Source organism: Lolium rigidum, chromosome 5, assembly GCF_022539505.1.
Source record: "Lolium rigidum isolate FL_2022 chromosome 5, APGP_CSIRO_Lrig_0.1, whole genome shotgun sequence".
NCBI classification, from domain to species: domain Eukaryota; kingdom Viridiplantae; phylum Streptophyta; class Magnoliopsida; order Poales; family Poaceae; genus Lolium; species Lolium rigidum.
The window spans coordinates 105,137,237-105,152,799 of NC_061512.1; the positions used below are offsets into that span (position 1 = coordinate 105,137,237).

Consider the following 15,563-nt stretch of genomic DNA (forward strand, 5'->3'; position numbering starts at 1 on the left):
ATTATAATATCTTTAGTTTGTCGTTATTTTTGGAATATATATCTAAGATAATGTATATGCGTGAATTACTACTCAAATAATGTTGTGGTATTGACCCTTTTTATTTGATATCTATATGTGGTTCTAAGTTCCATGGATATTGTATATTGTAATTTTATGATGTTTTGAATTCACTCACTTGCACTTTTGCGTTTTATGAGTTTGTGGGTCCCGTTTAGTGCTTATTGTGCCTTATTTTTATTATATAACTGGCTTGTAGAAAAAAAATAGTACTCCAGTATAATTTTGTTTAACACCCTTCATTCAGACGACCAAATTTTCCCCAATTTTCGGTGTTCCACTTATTTATTTCGTCCACGACTCCACATCTCCACATCTGATTGCTTCCGCTCCCAGTAATCCACCAAATCTGGTTGTCTCCGCTTCCAGTAATCCACAAAAACCCCCCGCATGAATCCACCAAAATCAGAGCACCGATGTTCTCCCTCACCCACAAATTGATCCTGCAAATGGAGTGTGAGGTGCTGCTATTGGAGGGCGATGGAGCATGCAGAAGAGTGCACGAAGGTAGCCGACCGTGTACTTGGAGAAGATAGAGGGCCTGGTGCTTATTATTGTTTTGAATCGGCTAAGACGCTATCATGAAGGTACCAGCCTTCATATTTTTCTAATCGAGAGTTTCATGATGAGAACTTCTTGCACTTCGATCTGGAAACCATCCATGTCCTGATCCATCACATGTGCATAGGGAAATATGAGGAATCGCATCATGGTGCTGATTTCGAGCCGGCCGGATGCGACGGCCGAAGTTGGAACGATCTCTACGATGATAACTACTTTCAGCCTTCCGTGTAGCCACTGATTTATGTAAGCCAATCTCTCTCTTCTTAAAATTATGATCATTTCTTTCTTTGATCTAGAACATGAAGGAACATAAAATACTTGGGACCAGTAAAGATTGATCGCATAACTATCTACCTCCACTGTCCTACGGTTCCGTTATCGACTGATATCATTTTTTCTATGCCTTTGTACGCAATTTATTCCTACTTAAATGGAAGTGACAATGAGTTTTAGCTTCATCTATTGTGGATTTCAATCGAGTTATTTTGGAAAGCTAATGATTTCTGCAGTCAGAGCATTAGCAGGTCTATTTAGTTTTGTTTTTGTTTTGCTCATATATATATACTATACTTATTTGGGAACCAACTTCTTTTTTCTCATGATTTTGAGCCTCCTCAGGATTTAGCGTGGTGGTGACACGTGCATCCTCTTGTTAGATTGGTTCTTGATGATTTTTTTTCTGTGTACAGTTTGATGCCATGTAGTGTTTAAGTGATCAGCTCTGTTTTCTTATGGTATTGCCACATGTGCACTTTTGCCTAGTATCTTTCGTGCCGCTTTAGTGGTGGGCTGCCCTGGTGTGTCGTCGGCGTGACCATAGCTGCTCCGTTCTGGGGACAGCGGTGCTGACGCGATTCAGTAGGTGTTTAATGGTCGCACTCTTCAACTCAGTTTAGTCTATCATTTCTTTTTTATGTTAGTCCAAATCGGTGAAAGCGGTGCCAGATCGTGAGAAATCGATTTCAGCTCTGGGTTGGTCCGTGGTCTTCCACTTCCTGATCTCCATCTCTATCTTATTCTATCTCATCTGCTGGACGTGGCTGCCGGTGGCGGGGAGGACCTCTCCCTCCTAAGCCGCTGGAGGCACGGAGGTGCAGCTGGACGTGGCCCTCTCCCTCCCGAGGTGGCTGGAAGCATGGACGAGGAGCTGGACACAGCCCTCTCCCTCCCGACTCCCGAGGCGGATGGCGGCGCGGTGGAAATGCTCGGTCCTCTCCTCTCCCCCGACGGCATCTGTGCGCCTGCGTGTTTTTCGCCGGTGGTGGTGCTGGGCCGGCGCCGGCAGCAGAGGGATGCAGAGTTTGTTGTCGCGGCCGAGACCGAGAGATGGCGACAACGGGCGAACGGTGGAGTCTAGGCTGGGGTGAGCACAAAAAGGGGTCGAGTCTACGCGCTTGAGGACCACGACTACGGCCGCGCGACATTGACTGTTGTGTAGGTACGTCCGGCTCAGCCCCCTCTCTATTCCCCATCAGATGGGGGCCGCGACGACCCAGAGGCGGGTGCTGCAGCTTGACCTCTACTGGTGCGTCTTTGATTACATGTGAGTGGCGGCCGCGACATCTTCTGCGGCCCCGACATGTGGTGGTGTTGATGCACGGCTTGGCCGCGGAGGCGCGGACCGGTGGACTTTGAGCGGCGTGTTTCTATACCTTGACTTGCCGGGGCGGCCGATGCAGGTCCAGCCAGGAACGCTGCATTTGTGGGCGGCGCGGTGGCGCTCGGATGGGTCTTGATGCGCAGCAGCGCGGGTGCACCGGTGGGGGATTTGAACCATGGGATTCGAGCCTAGACGCCCGCTGCAGAGTTGTTGAGGGTTGCCGTGTTCGGCCGCCTCCACGGTGATGTAATCCACCACAGGGATCCTGTGGCTTACTTTTGACTTTGAGTACACCATGTGTCGTCTTCTCCTTGGTGCTGCCGTTGCATATGATGCTCATGGGGCAGGTTCTTCTATTGCAGGTTCTTGTGTTCTAGGTACGTGTCGCACGAATCTGGCAAAGAGAATGGCTAAACTTCTTTTCCCTTCTCTATCTGTGATTCAATCTTTTCTCTTTTTGAAGTTTCTGAACTCTCTGAAAGTGTCCACTGTTTTTAACTGTTCAGTACGGTTCAGCTAAATAGATCCAAAAGGGGCGAATGGTCATGCGTTTCAGAAGGACAAGGATCAAGAACAGGTACATAATGTTACTTTAGAATGATGTGTTGTACCTCCAATATAGGACAGCTTTATAAATTCAAGGTGCTATTTCTTGTTTGTTTCAAAAGTACTTTTATGCTTCATGCAAAAAAAGGTGCTTACAACTTAGTGATCGACTCATGCCTTTTGATGCAGCATAACAATATTGAGTATGGTACTGGAGAAACTTTGTCATCGAATATGATTTTCCAACTGCTAAAAAGAGATGGTGTGTATACCTATTTATTGTAGTGGTCGTCAAACTACTGAAGTTTTCCCTGAGGTGTATTGCTGGTGCCATTGAATTTGTACCTCTTTCACTCTGTGTTTTGCTATACTTGATTTATGCAAGCGAACTCTGTTCTGTTGGTTAGTCAAGGATTTTAAGTAACACATAATATTTCATATACCTTTTCCTTTGAATTTTTTATCTATAGCTTCCCGTATATGTTTGGAATTGCAAGATGTTTGGCACTGTGAAATATGTAATCGAAAGCTGGGCCAGGGCTTTGGTGAGCAGCATTCTATTTCCACATCTTCTTCTCTTACACGTGGTTTTATTTTGATCTTATGATGTTACTTTACAGCGGTAAGACTTGAGGTCTTACCGCGACAATGCCAAATCAAATATGGGAGTGTCATGTCAGAAAAAAAAATTACATGTCATCTGTTCTGTTCTTTGTTATTTCTACCGCTACATGGTGTTGCCTCTGGTTCAATGGATTTCTTCATGTGTGCAGTTTTATACTGTACATCCCAGCTAGGCACGAGCGATCCAAAAGGTTTGAAACATGATATTTTTGCCTGCAAATTTCTGTGTTCGTTTGTCATGTTGATGAAATCTAGACCTCAAAATTAAATCTCCTGTCCATGGTTGTGCATGCCTAAAACTAGGTTTTCTCATGTCCATGGTTGCTCTAGGGCTTAGGAGCATTTGGTCTCAGGGTTTGCTTTCTTCCCAGGTTCAGTTGGATTCACCTGTTCAAGCCACTCACATCCCTGAATTTGTTGGCAAGTTTCAGTGCCACTTAGAACTTAGGTTTGATTTATTTTTGTTTACATCTTCTTGACTTTGTTGTTTATATCTATATAATTTATACTGATGTATGTCATGTTTTCTAGCTGCTACAAACTTGCTTGCAGAAGATATCTGCTGCAGAAAATAAAGGATCACATGTGTGACACCTACCTTATAACTATGCCCGACAAATTGAGATTGCCTTGAGTTCATCATTCGGGCTTTTCACTTTCAAGGCTACAAATGGAGTTATTCATATTCCTACTCTTTCCAGGTTATCTCAATTCAGTTAAGCCATAAAAAATTGTGATTTGTTACTATCCATTTTGACAAACGATTTTCAGTAACTGGATATTGCACTAATTTCTATTAGTTTACTATTTTGCATCTCTAAATCTACAGATGCTAAAGCTTCCCAAGGGAAGTTCAACATGTTCTATAAAGTGGCCTGTAAGGCTCTTCCTTTTTTAGATCACATATACTATAATACTTGATTGTTGATGTGTCAGCCTGGAATAGAAGGATGCTACAGGTTTCTGATTTTAATCTTCTGATTGTCAAACCAAGGAGCAAAGAAGGAAATCTATTGTGTCATACTTTGGGCGCTAAATTGGTGCCATAATCTTATGAGGAATGAATTGTAGTTCAAATATGTAAACAGTGGCCAAGGTAATGTGAAACTCTTCTGACGGTGATGTGATCTTAGAGACAAAATAGTTCCAGCTGCTTCAAACATGTAATCTGAATTGTTTTTTCCATATGCTGGTGGATCGATCGGGTTGCTTCTCTTCAACCATGCCATTATGAGTGGTAAATTTACATCAATGAGTCTAGAACTGACATATGAAGTCAAAGACATATTAGTCTTGACCACTTCGTTTAAGTAGAACAAAGTTCTTACCATATCAAGCTATGCTCTGTTTATATGGTATCCATGCTCCTAAAGAACTAGATCTTGATTAGCAGCAGAGTCCCATCGCTGGGCATGCTGGAAGAATGAAGCTTCGGTTTATTCATACTGGTTCGTTATTTAGGTCGTGCAAATCCATTATTAGGACACATGCTTGACCAACTTATATGAATTGCCTTCCACTGTTTCAATTTAGTTATACACGCCTATACTATGTTTAGTATCACCAATGCATCATTGTATTTCAATTCACTTATATGTGTACACTGCTGCACCCAATGGATATGCTCATTCGTGATGAAAATACATCGATTATATAGTTGCGTCTATTTTTTTCTAATAATATTTGAAATTCAGTCGACCACTTGAATACAAATTCGTGAAGCCTGTCTTCCGAAGTTGTGATTTGCTACAAGAGAGCAAGTTTGACTCGCGAACGATCAGCAAGTAAAGGACCGATCCCTTAACGCCGGTGTTATTGCGAGACTGGAACGGCTAAACTGAGAAGTGCTTTTAGTGTTGTTGCTGGACTGGCACGGGTAAACGGAGAAGTGCTTTTGTTGATAGCTGGATCCTTTCAAAGCTGGTGGTTGATTTTTGTTTCTGTTGTATTTTTTGAAGATGAAATTCTGATTGTAAAGACATCTACTCCATCTGAATCAATACATAGATAGTGTTTTTTTTCGTTCGGTGTAAGTGACATTAATCTTGTATGTTTACACGGTAACTAATAGAAAAACTTAGCATGTGCCTCCTGTTATTTTCATCTAGATATTGTTCTGCCTTCGTAAAATATGAATCAATTATCCTTATATCATACAACCCTGCTATTGGAAGCATGTCACTTATTATAGACCTATTTCAAAAAGCTGCCATTTATGTTGGAATACCTATTTCGAAAGTGCTTGGAATACAGCATCGAATACATCGTTAGAAGGTGTTTGGGTTCTCTTAGGTTAAAAAGAAATGGCCCCAAGAGGGGGTTGGGTTCTCTAAGGTGAAAAAGAATTGGCCCCGGAAGGGGTTCTCTGAGGTTAAAAAGAAATGGCCCGTCACCATTACTGTTTTATGTAAAATGGGTTTAACAATACCACTACTACTTTCTCCCGAACATTGATATCATCCACGGCCGTGGCGTGCCACCGTGCCACCTTTATACCTTTTAAATGTTTGTAGTGTGCTAGATCAATATTTTCTTACTACTTTGATGTCCTTTCCCTGAAATTGCCTGTGTCAAAACTTTTTCTTTACTACTTATTAAGTTCTTATAATTCGACCACGGAGTACTTTTTTTTCTTCATTTCACACAATCTGAATTTTCGTAGTATATCCGTTGTTTGCGTGCATGCCAAGTATGAGGCTATGAGCGATTCAAGAAGGCTATGTGGTCGAGTTCCCCTCTCAGTTTTAGAGATTGACAATTAATACAGTAATTTAATTCCTTTCAAGAATATGACCATTTATTTGTCTATTGATGAAAAGATCATATATGCACTAGGAGCCAAGATTTTTTCTTGCGTCAATGGATGTGTTTATCGGTTCTCAATATGAGACACTGGTGTATCTAAGAAGTGCTTATCACATTACTGAAGAAGAACACGGTGCACCAAGTGAAGAGCTCACCATCCTCTCCTCCAACCATGAAGATGACGGTGACAAGACTATTCCAGGAACTATGGAATCAAGTTCCAAGTATATATTAATACCACAAGCTAACTTCTATTTTATAAGTTGATTTTTTCTCTTAAGTGTCACCATTCACCGATGTTGCGACAAGCTCCTTAATATGCAGTAGCAGTTATTATTGCCTTAATTTTTCTTTCTTTTTATGCTTATTTGCTTCATTCTCGGGATCAGCTTTTTATACACATAATTTCAATGTATGTTGTATACATTTCGTTATCAACCACCTTAAAATCCACTTTTTAAGCAGTAAAATATTCATTACTTTTATCAATTCAAGTCCCATTTTAAAATTATTAAAAACATCATATTACACGGTCGGCGCGGCGTGCCGCCGCGCTCATTCCTGCTAGTACCATATATGAAGATACCGAATTCTCAATATTAGTCATTCACTGTCACTTGTCAGAGGTCCAGTGGTATGTTTACAATTTCAGCAAGTTTCCATTTCAATACTTTGTGATCGACTTACTTATGAAACATATATTGTAAGGTTGTTTTTGTTAGTCACAAAACAGCCCCTCCACTTTTTCCTGGTTTGGGACCAGCATCGGCAGTATTAGCCCCCTACATCCTTGCATATCTAACAAAATGAAGGAGTGTTAGTTTTCTTTGTTATTAATTTTAATATTTTACCAGATATTGCTACATAAATATTTGTCTATGTACCAGCAAAATCCAATGAATTTAAAATCGCATGTGTACATCCATTTTATATATTTGTCCCTTTTTTCCGTTGCACATGTCACCGATACCTCTATAGTTATAATTCTCGTGAAAGGCGGAGAAATTAAAGAAAGATATAAAAAAATGTTCTGGTTGACCTGTGCAGTTGTATTATACAGTATAATAGAGCCCTGAAGCTTTAAACATCAGATGTGATTAGAATTGTATGTTATTAAAAAATCATTATGTCTGCATATCTCTATTTCTATCCTTCTCGCGCAAAAAATAGGTTTGTACCGAGATTATTGCTCAAGTATGCAATTAGATACATATTTTATGAACACGGTTTTTAGAATTAATCAATGGCCGCAAAAGACCCTCAAACCTTTGTTCTACCAATCAGCACTCATATATGTGCTTATTCATCCATGTTCAGTGAGAGCTCATATATTTAAAAGTAAAAGTAGCATGTCCACTTTGAAGAAATTACCTAAGACCTGGCTTATACGATGATATATCAGTAGTGACTTATCTGGATATAGTCATGAATATATACTGCTTATTAGCATTTTTTGAGTTATTCCATACATGCGTATAAATTTATATGTTAGCAAAAACATTATTGTATACAAATTGACAACATTATGTTGGAAATAACAATATATGTATTTGCAATCGTATGTCCACGATATATCTTAATGTTTCCTCTCCGACCTTGTAAACAATATATATCACAGAAAAATAATATATGGTGTGCTATTTAGTTTTGAATTTAGGGGTGAAAAATAAATGAGAGCGTTAAATAATGTTATACTATTATTTAATTATAAAACATATAGTTGTGAACACAGACACATATTTTGGCTTCCATATTTTAGTTTGTTGTATGACCACACTGTTATTTTGCTAAGACATATCAGAGGACAAAGAATGCCATAGATAATAGCTCAGCTATGATAATTTATCTTGAAACAAAGCTAACATGATGACTCTAGCAACTATAATCAGTTGAATACTTGAATGAACATGCATTGTGGTATTTTATACCTAGTGAAGAAGCAATGGAATGACAAGGAAGTTCATTGGAAGGTCCAAAGTCCAGACTCCAGAGTGCTCACGTCCCCAATAAAACCATGGTATGTCCTTATACTTATATCTTGGTTGTAGAATACAAACCTACAAACCAAGAGAAAGTAGTAACAATTTGGACGGAAAATTATTTGAGACGTCTCTAGAGCCAACAGGACACGACCATGAAAAGAGAAATCACACTGAATTACAGGAGGCAAACAAATCCCTCTGAGAAAACTTCCTAGCTAGTAATATTTAATAATTTTCTACCTCTAGATGCAGGACAAACTAACTGACAACTGTTACTTTGTTACAGACTAATGCTGTAGTGCAAAACTCATAGAGATAGAAATTGAAGCTGCACCTGTTAAAAAAAAGTTGAAGCTGCAGTCACGGTTCCTAGTGCTAGGGCCTCTCCTTGTCAGCCTAGCCGTAGCATAAAGAGATTAGCAGTAATTAAGTAGAAGGTCTTGATTACAAAGTAGGAGCTTGGAGGGAGTAGTAATGACAAAGTTACTCGTCACCTAGATGAAAACTATATTTTTGCCGTTCATCTTTTGCTCCCCCTTTTCTTCTCAAAATCAGTACATGTATATTAAGCTAGTGAGTTCACTGGCCAGATTCACAGGCCAGCACACCAACGCAGACTTGAAGGCATGCCTCGTCCAGGTTGCTGGCAACTTTAGCGACTTTGACGCAGGAATTGATTCATAACTTAGAATCCTGTTACATCTTGAGCCGAGCACCTCAGTTGAATACTTGGATAGTTGGATGGACATTAATTGTGGTATTTTATACCTGGTGAAGAAGCAATGGAATGACAAGGAAGTTCATTGGCAGATCCAAAGTCCAGACTCCAGAGTGCTCACGTCCCCAATAAAACCATGGTATGTTATCCTTATACTTGTATCTTGGTTGTAGAATACAAACCTACAAATGAAGAGAAAGTAGTAACACTTTAGACGGAAAATTATTTGAGACGTCTCTAGAGCCAACAGGAAACGACCATGAAAAGAGAAATCACACTGAATTACTGAAGGAAAACAAATCCCTCTGACAAAACTTCCTAGCTACTAATATTTAATAATTTGCTACCTCGAGATGCAGGATGAATTAACTGACAACTGTTACTTTGTTACAGACTAATATTGTAGTTCAAAACTCATAGAGATAGAAATTGAAGCTGCACCTGTTAAAAAAAAGTTGAAGCTGCAGTCACCGTTCCTAGTGCTAGGGCCTCTCCTTGTCTGCTTAGCAGTATCATAAAGAGATCAGCAGTAATTAAGTAGAAGGTCATCTGAATTTCAATGTAATACTCTTGGCTGACATAGGATTGGACTTCTTTACAGGGATGACTGCAGAACACATGACAAACGTTCCTTACTTCTTCTTGCCGAGGCGAGTCATTGGTCTTCTTCGGCAGCTGCAACTCGCTCAAATCACTTATGCATGCCTTACTCCAAGTAATCGTACGTCAGCATTTTTATTTTGCTCCCGCTGGTAGCACGGCACTGCTCGCCGGCAAAGGATTGTGGTGCACTTGATTACAAAGCAGGAGCTTGGAGGGAGTAGTAATGACAGAGTTACTCGTCACCTAGATGAAAACTATATTTTTTCCATTCATCTTTTGCTCCCCATTGTCTTCTCAGAATCAGTACATGTATATTGAGCTAGTGAGTTCACTGGCCAGATTCACAGGCCAGCACACCAACGCATACTTGAAGGCGTGCCTCGTCCACACAGGAATTGATCTATAATATAGAATCCTATTACATCTTGAGCCGAGCACCATATCACGATGCATGCACAAAGCTGGGCGTAAGAATTAGATGCTAGGAAAGCAAATGAGTACAATATCAGATTACGTATAAAGCTGAGCGTAAGAATTAGATGCCAGGAAAGCAAATGAGTACAATACCAGATTACGCATACTTGTTTGGTCGCGCCTGGATCGTCTAGCCTCCGGTGCTGGACTGCTTGCAAGATGGGATCATCTCAATCCACGGATTTGATAATTGTAAATCGGCACGCACGTGCAAACTTAAGCATGAAGATCCAGAACGACAAATTAGAGAAGTATAGATCAAACTCATGGGAAAGGACGTACATGGCTACATGCTGATGGAACCCTCAGAGAACATGACGGTGGCGTGAGGAGGAGGCTGCCTTAATTTTTTTCTTTAGGGCACACCCTAGATAAGAACGCATTATTGACTCAATAAGACTGAAAAGGTACGGGAAACTTAAGTTATGGCATTGGTGGGTAAATTTCTTTTAACTCGGTTGTTGATAAATTATCTCTATAATCTGTTGGTTGTGGTTTGTTTAGCTAGTAAATTGACGGTCAGATGTTTCTGATTTTTGTGGTAATTCCCATCGTAATTCTAATTTTTTGGTTAACCCGTAACGTACTTTTAATATATAATAGATGATGATTTGATGTTGCACTCGACCTTGAACATAAGTACTAGTACGGTCTCATAATTTTGTATCATTATACTTTGCAAGTTTTAGCGGATGCGCCCATTTTCAGAGGTAGATCATGATCATGGAAACAAATTTTCAACGTGATGATGATTTGATGTTGCACTCGGCCTAGAAGAGAAGTACTAGTACGGTCTCACAATTCTTTTTATCATTATACTTTGCAAGATCTAGCGATACACTAATTTCAGAGATAGATCATGATCATGGTAGTGACCGATATTCAAGGTGATGATGATTTGATTTTGCACTCGTCCTTGAACAGAGGTACTAGTACGGTCTCACAATTTTTTATCATTATATTTGGACGGTAGCCAAATTCAAAATCTCATAGCGGCAAAACTTCCCGCCCACAAAATACAAAAATTTCACACGCTTACAAATTCCCATTCTACCCCTGTGGAGATGACAGCAAAGTCGGTTGGTGGGGGGGTCTGCCCGTCATTTTTTCGATCACCAACTCCCTAGCCCGGAAACCCTCCCCAAAAAAATTCATTTCGCTCAGACCACCCACCGGAACTTCCCAAGTCCCTCTCTCTCCCACCTCCATGACCACCGCACCGGAACATCCCCGCCGGACTTCCCTGGCCTACCCGAGGCCTCGCGATCCTCGTCATCCGGCTGCCTACCGGAGCCGCTTCATCGACGCCGTCATCAACCGGGCCGGATCATCCCCGCCGAACCTCGAAACCATATGCTCATCCAGCAGTCTACCGCGGTCGCTTCAGCTGCGGTATCGTCCACCCCACCGGAGCCGCTTCGCCGGATCCGTCGTCCACCGCATCGGATCTTGCTCACCGACACCGCTGTGCATGAACCGGATCTGCTTCACCGGCGCTGTGCATGATCTAAACTCTTCTACTTGTCGCTTTTCTATTGCTTGCCTGCAAGTTCTTGTTTAATCTTGGGGGAACTCTGTTTGTGCTAACGACGCGCCGTTACGTTTTTGCAGATGAGATGAGTAACCATGAATTGTAAAGGCCGTCTCTCCAACCCCAAGTAGCACATGTAGCGTACTTCATCACCGGATCTATCAACCCCAGGAAGATCTGTTGTGACTCCCACAGAGTGCTTCTCCTAATGTAAGTCCCTTGTTTTAGCGCCATGTTCTGGGTTCAGATGCTTGTTTGTCTGAAGCTATTTTAGTTCATTCCTAGCTATGACCGTAACACCTTGCTATTTTCTGGTTCATTGCTAACTTTAAGAGATTGAACATTTTGGTATGCATTCCTACTCTCTGTAGATGTAGCCATCATAATTTCTATCTTGCTCGATCGTTGTTAAGAAAATTATAGGTCTGCTACTATTTTGTTCATGCCAATATTGTTCTCCCTGAACATGTTGGTTTGCATTCCCTGTACTACGGGTGATGCCATTGTTATTTCTATCTACTTCGTCGTAAGCTAACAAAGTAGCTCACTTGCTATTAGTTCCTGCATGCTATCGCTCTTGCCATCCTACAGTACAAATTTATTTGAACTCGTCACAGCAGCTACTTCCATCATAATTTTGTCTGCCATCTGATTCTTCGGAAGCTGCAATATTAAATTGTTTCTCTTAATTGGCATGGCGCTCACATATAGAATGGTGAATATATTAGTGTGCATTCCCTATTCTACAAGTTCACAGGTGATCCCACTATATTCCGTTTCTGGTCCATCATAAGCCGTAGCATTAACTATCCTATATGTGTTGCTCATTACAACTTTATATCCCGAAACAAATTGATTTGTTTCCCTTATCTACAAGTTTATGAGTGATGCCATTATAACTCCTATCTGTTTTATTCCTAGCTATTATAGTAACATCCTGCTATTATTTAGTTCATGGCCAATTTTAAGTAATTGCACATGTTGGTTCGCATTCTCTGCTCTATAGCTTTTGGCATCGTAACTTCTATATTTGGTTTACATTCCCTGCTCTGTAGATCTAGCCATCATAACTTTATCTTGCTCAGTCGTTGTTACAAAAATTATGGCCTGCTACTATGTTGTTTGTGCCAATTTTTTACTCCATGAACATGTTGGCTTGCATTCCCTGTACTACGGGTGATGCCATTGTTTTGTATCTAGTTCATTGTAAGCTAACAAAGTAAGGACTTAGTTTGGCATGCTATCACTCTGCTATCTAGCCTGTAGTACAAATAAACTTGTCATACTACTAGATAATAATTTTGTGTGCCATCTTGTTCTTCAAAAGCTGCATTATTGACTTGTTTCTCTGGCTTGGCATGACACTCACATATGGAATGCTGAACATATTGGTTTGCATTCCCTCTTATACAAGTTCACATGTGGTACCACTATATTCTGTATCTGGTCCATCCTAAGCTCCAGCATTAACTATCCTCTATGTGTTGCTCATTACAAGTTTATATCCCGAAACATCTTGATTTGCATCCCCTTCACTGTAAGTTCAGGAGTATTATTTAGTTCACGGTCAATTTGAAGTAATTGCACTTGGCACATGTTGGTTCACATTCCCTCCTCTTTGGCTTTTGCCATCGTATCTTCTATTTTTGGTTTACATTCCCTGCTCTGTAGATGTAGCCATCATAACTTCATCTTGCTCAGTCGTTGTTACAAAATTTATAGCCTGCTACTATGTTGTTTATGCCAATTTTGTACTCCCTGAACATGTTGGTTTGCATGGGACTCGACAGTAGTAAGTCTGTTGTTTCATTCTAACGTGCTCGTTATATTGGTTGTTGATATGCGATATACACTCTTTGTTTGCTTATTGTGCGTATTACAATGATCTTGTTATAACGACGAAATGATGAGTTCCAAATTCTTTATTGTAGTGTCTTTACCTTTCCATTGTTGCTTGTCTTAACTTGTAATGTCTTTGTTTCGGATATAGGTGCTGCATGGACAACTTAAAAGATTGCCGGATCGCTTCATTGTATTGCTAGGTTTAATTACCATTCAATTTCTCTGGGTTCTGTAATATTTTTTCAAAGCCTTGCAGCTAATGTAATATTTAGTTAGTTTTTATAGTTCTTTCGCGCATTTTTTCTTGGTGCTTGTGGTAAGTGAGGCTATCCGACAGAAATTATGTGCTTCGTAAATATTCTCAGTATCTAAATCAAAAATTCCCATCACTTAAACTGCCCAATTAAGCGAAATCACATATGTGCCGGCCCGCAAAATCCTAAAGCGCCTATTATGCCGGCATATAAACACCAACTAAACGGGCTGACCCACTTACTTATTGGGCCAGCCCACTTGCTTTAAGGTGGACCCCACCCACTACTGGGCCGGCCCAGTAACAGAAAAGCGGGCCCCACAAGCTTATTGGGCCGGCTCGCTAACTCGTCGGGCCAGCCCACCTGATTTACCGTGGACCCCACATACTAATCAGGCCGGCCCACTAACTTGTTGGGCCAGCCAAAAAGCTTTGTGGTGGACCCCACACACTAAATGGGCCGGCCCTTTAACATGATAGTGGTACCCACCTGTGTTTTTGGCCCGGCCCACTATCTTGTTGGGCCGGCCCACTTGCTATATGGTGGACCCCACATACTAAATGGACCGGCCCTTTAACAGGAAAGTGGGACCCACCTGTGTTTTTGGCCCGGCCCACTATCTTGTTGGGCCAGCCCACTTGCTATATGGTGGACCGCACATTCTAAATGGGCCGGCCCTTTAACAGGAAAGTGGGACCCATCCGTGTTTTTGGCCCGGCCCACTGTAACATCCCAAGTTTTCAATAAAAGGAACAAGAGAGAAATTCAAGAATCCAAAAATCAGAGCCAACAAAAACTTTTTCTCATCATATAAGACTATGCATATAGCTCACCTTATTAATTAATTGAGTGTGCTTTTGCCATGATGATTGCTTATGTGTTTACTCTCACTCTAAAACCCTAACAATGATCACTTGATCATCCAAAGTCAAATAAAAAGAAATTAGAAAAGAAATTATAAAATTCAATTTCGCACACACATATGGCCTATGCCATTTTTACAAATCTTTAATCTAGACCAATTTGGTTTGCACCATTAGTTGTAAATGGATACTAAACACTTATTAACACTTTTAGAAACAACCAAACTCAATTCAAATCAAATTTGAATCAAATTTGTGATCACATGTGATTATGGTCATGTGAGACTTTTTCAGCATGATACCCACTTTGAGCCCCTGGTTTCCAACTTTTCCTTTCTACACTTGGCCAACTCTTTGCACCTCTTCCAAGATCTCTCAAGGAAAAAAACTTTGCTCAAAACACTCACCTCAAACTGTGCCTCAATTTCAAATTATAAGCAAGCCAAGATGAGACATTGAAACAAAACTAAGATCATATGCATTTTGAGATTTTGCAAACCAACTCCAAATTGAACCAAACCGACACCATTCTACTCCATTTAATATATGATTACAACCCACCAAAAAGATTTGCAAATTTCAAAAATAATTTTCTTTCGGGCATTACCTCAAACACCTTTAGGGCAGGGTTATAATTGTTGCCCATACTGAAATTTGGAGAGGACCAAGTCCACCCTGAGCCACTACAGCAACCCCTGGACCATCCTCTCACTTCCCCACCTCAGTTCACCCACTTGCACTGGCCAATGTTGGATCAAATCATCCAAACCATGCCATGCCGTGGCATGGCATGCCACCATCATGCCACCATCGCCTCTGGCCACCTCTGGACTGCACCACCGTGTCAACTCTCTCCCTCTCACTCACCTGATGCTGCCCAGCCCTTGACTCGATGACGCCATGCACCGGAGACACCAGAACACGAGCGCCCAGTGGCGCCGGAACTCGCCCATGCCGCGCCGGAGCGCGCATGGCATCCACTCCGGACGCGCCGGAGGGACAGCCACCTGGAGCCCCTGCGTCACCTCCGCTCACCATCTCTCACCAGTGGACGTGCCAGGACACCAGCTCGCTCATGGACACGCCCGTTTGACCGC

General features: G+C 41.2%; 1 long non-coding RNA gene across 1 annotated transcript; it reads left to right on the forward strand.

Annotated features, from left to right (window-relative positions):
• The first annotated feature begins 1,511 nt into the window (after positions 1–1,511).
• On the forward strand, positions 1,512–5,477 carry LOC124652344. Its single transcript, XR_006987667.1, has 2 exons — positions 1,512–2,062; positions 2,304–5,477. It is a non-coding gene; the product is annotated as an uncharacterized LOC124652344 (long non-coding RNA).
• Positions 5,478–15,563: the final 10,086 nt, after the last annotated feature.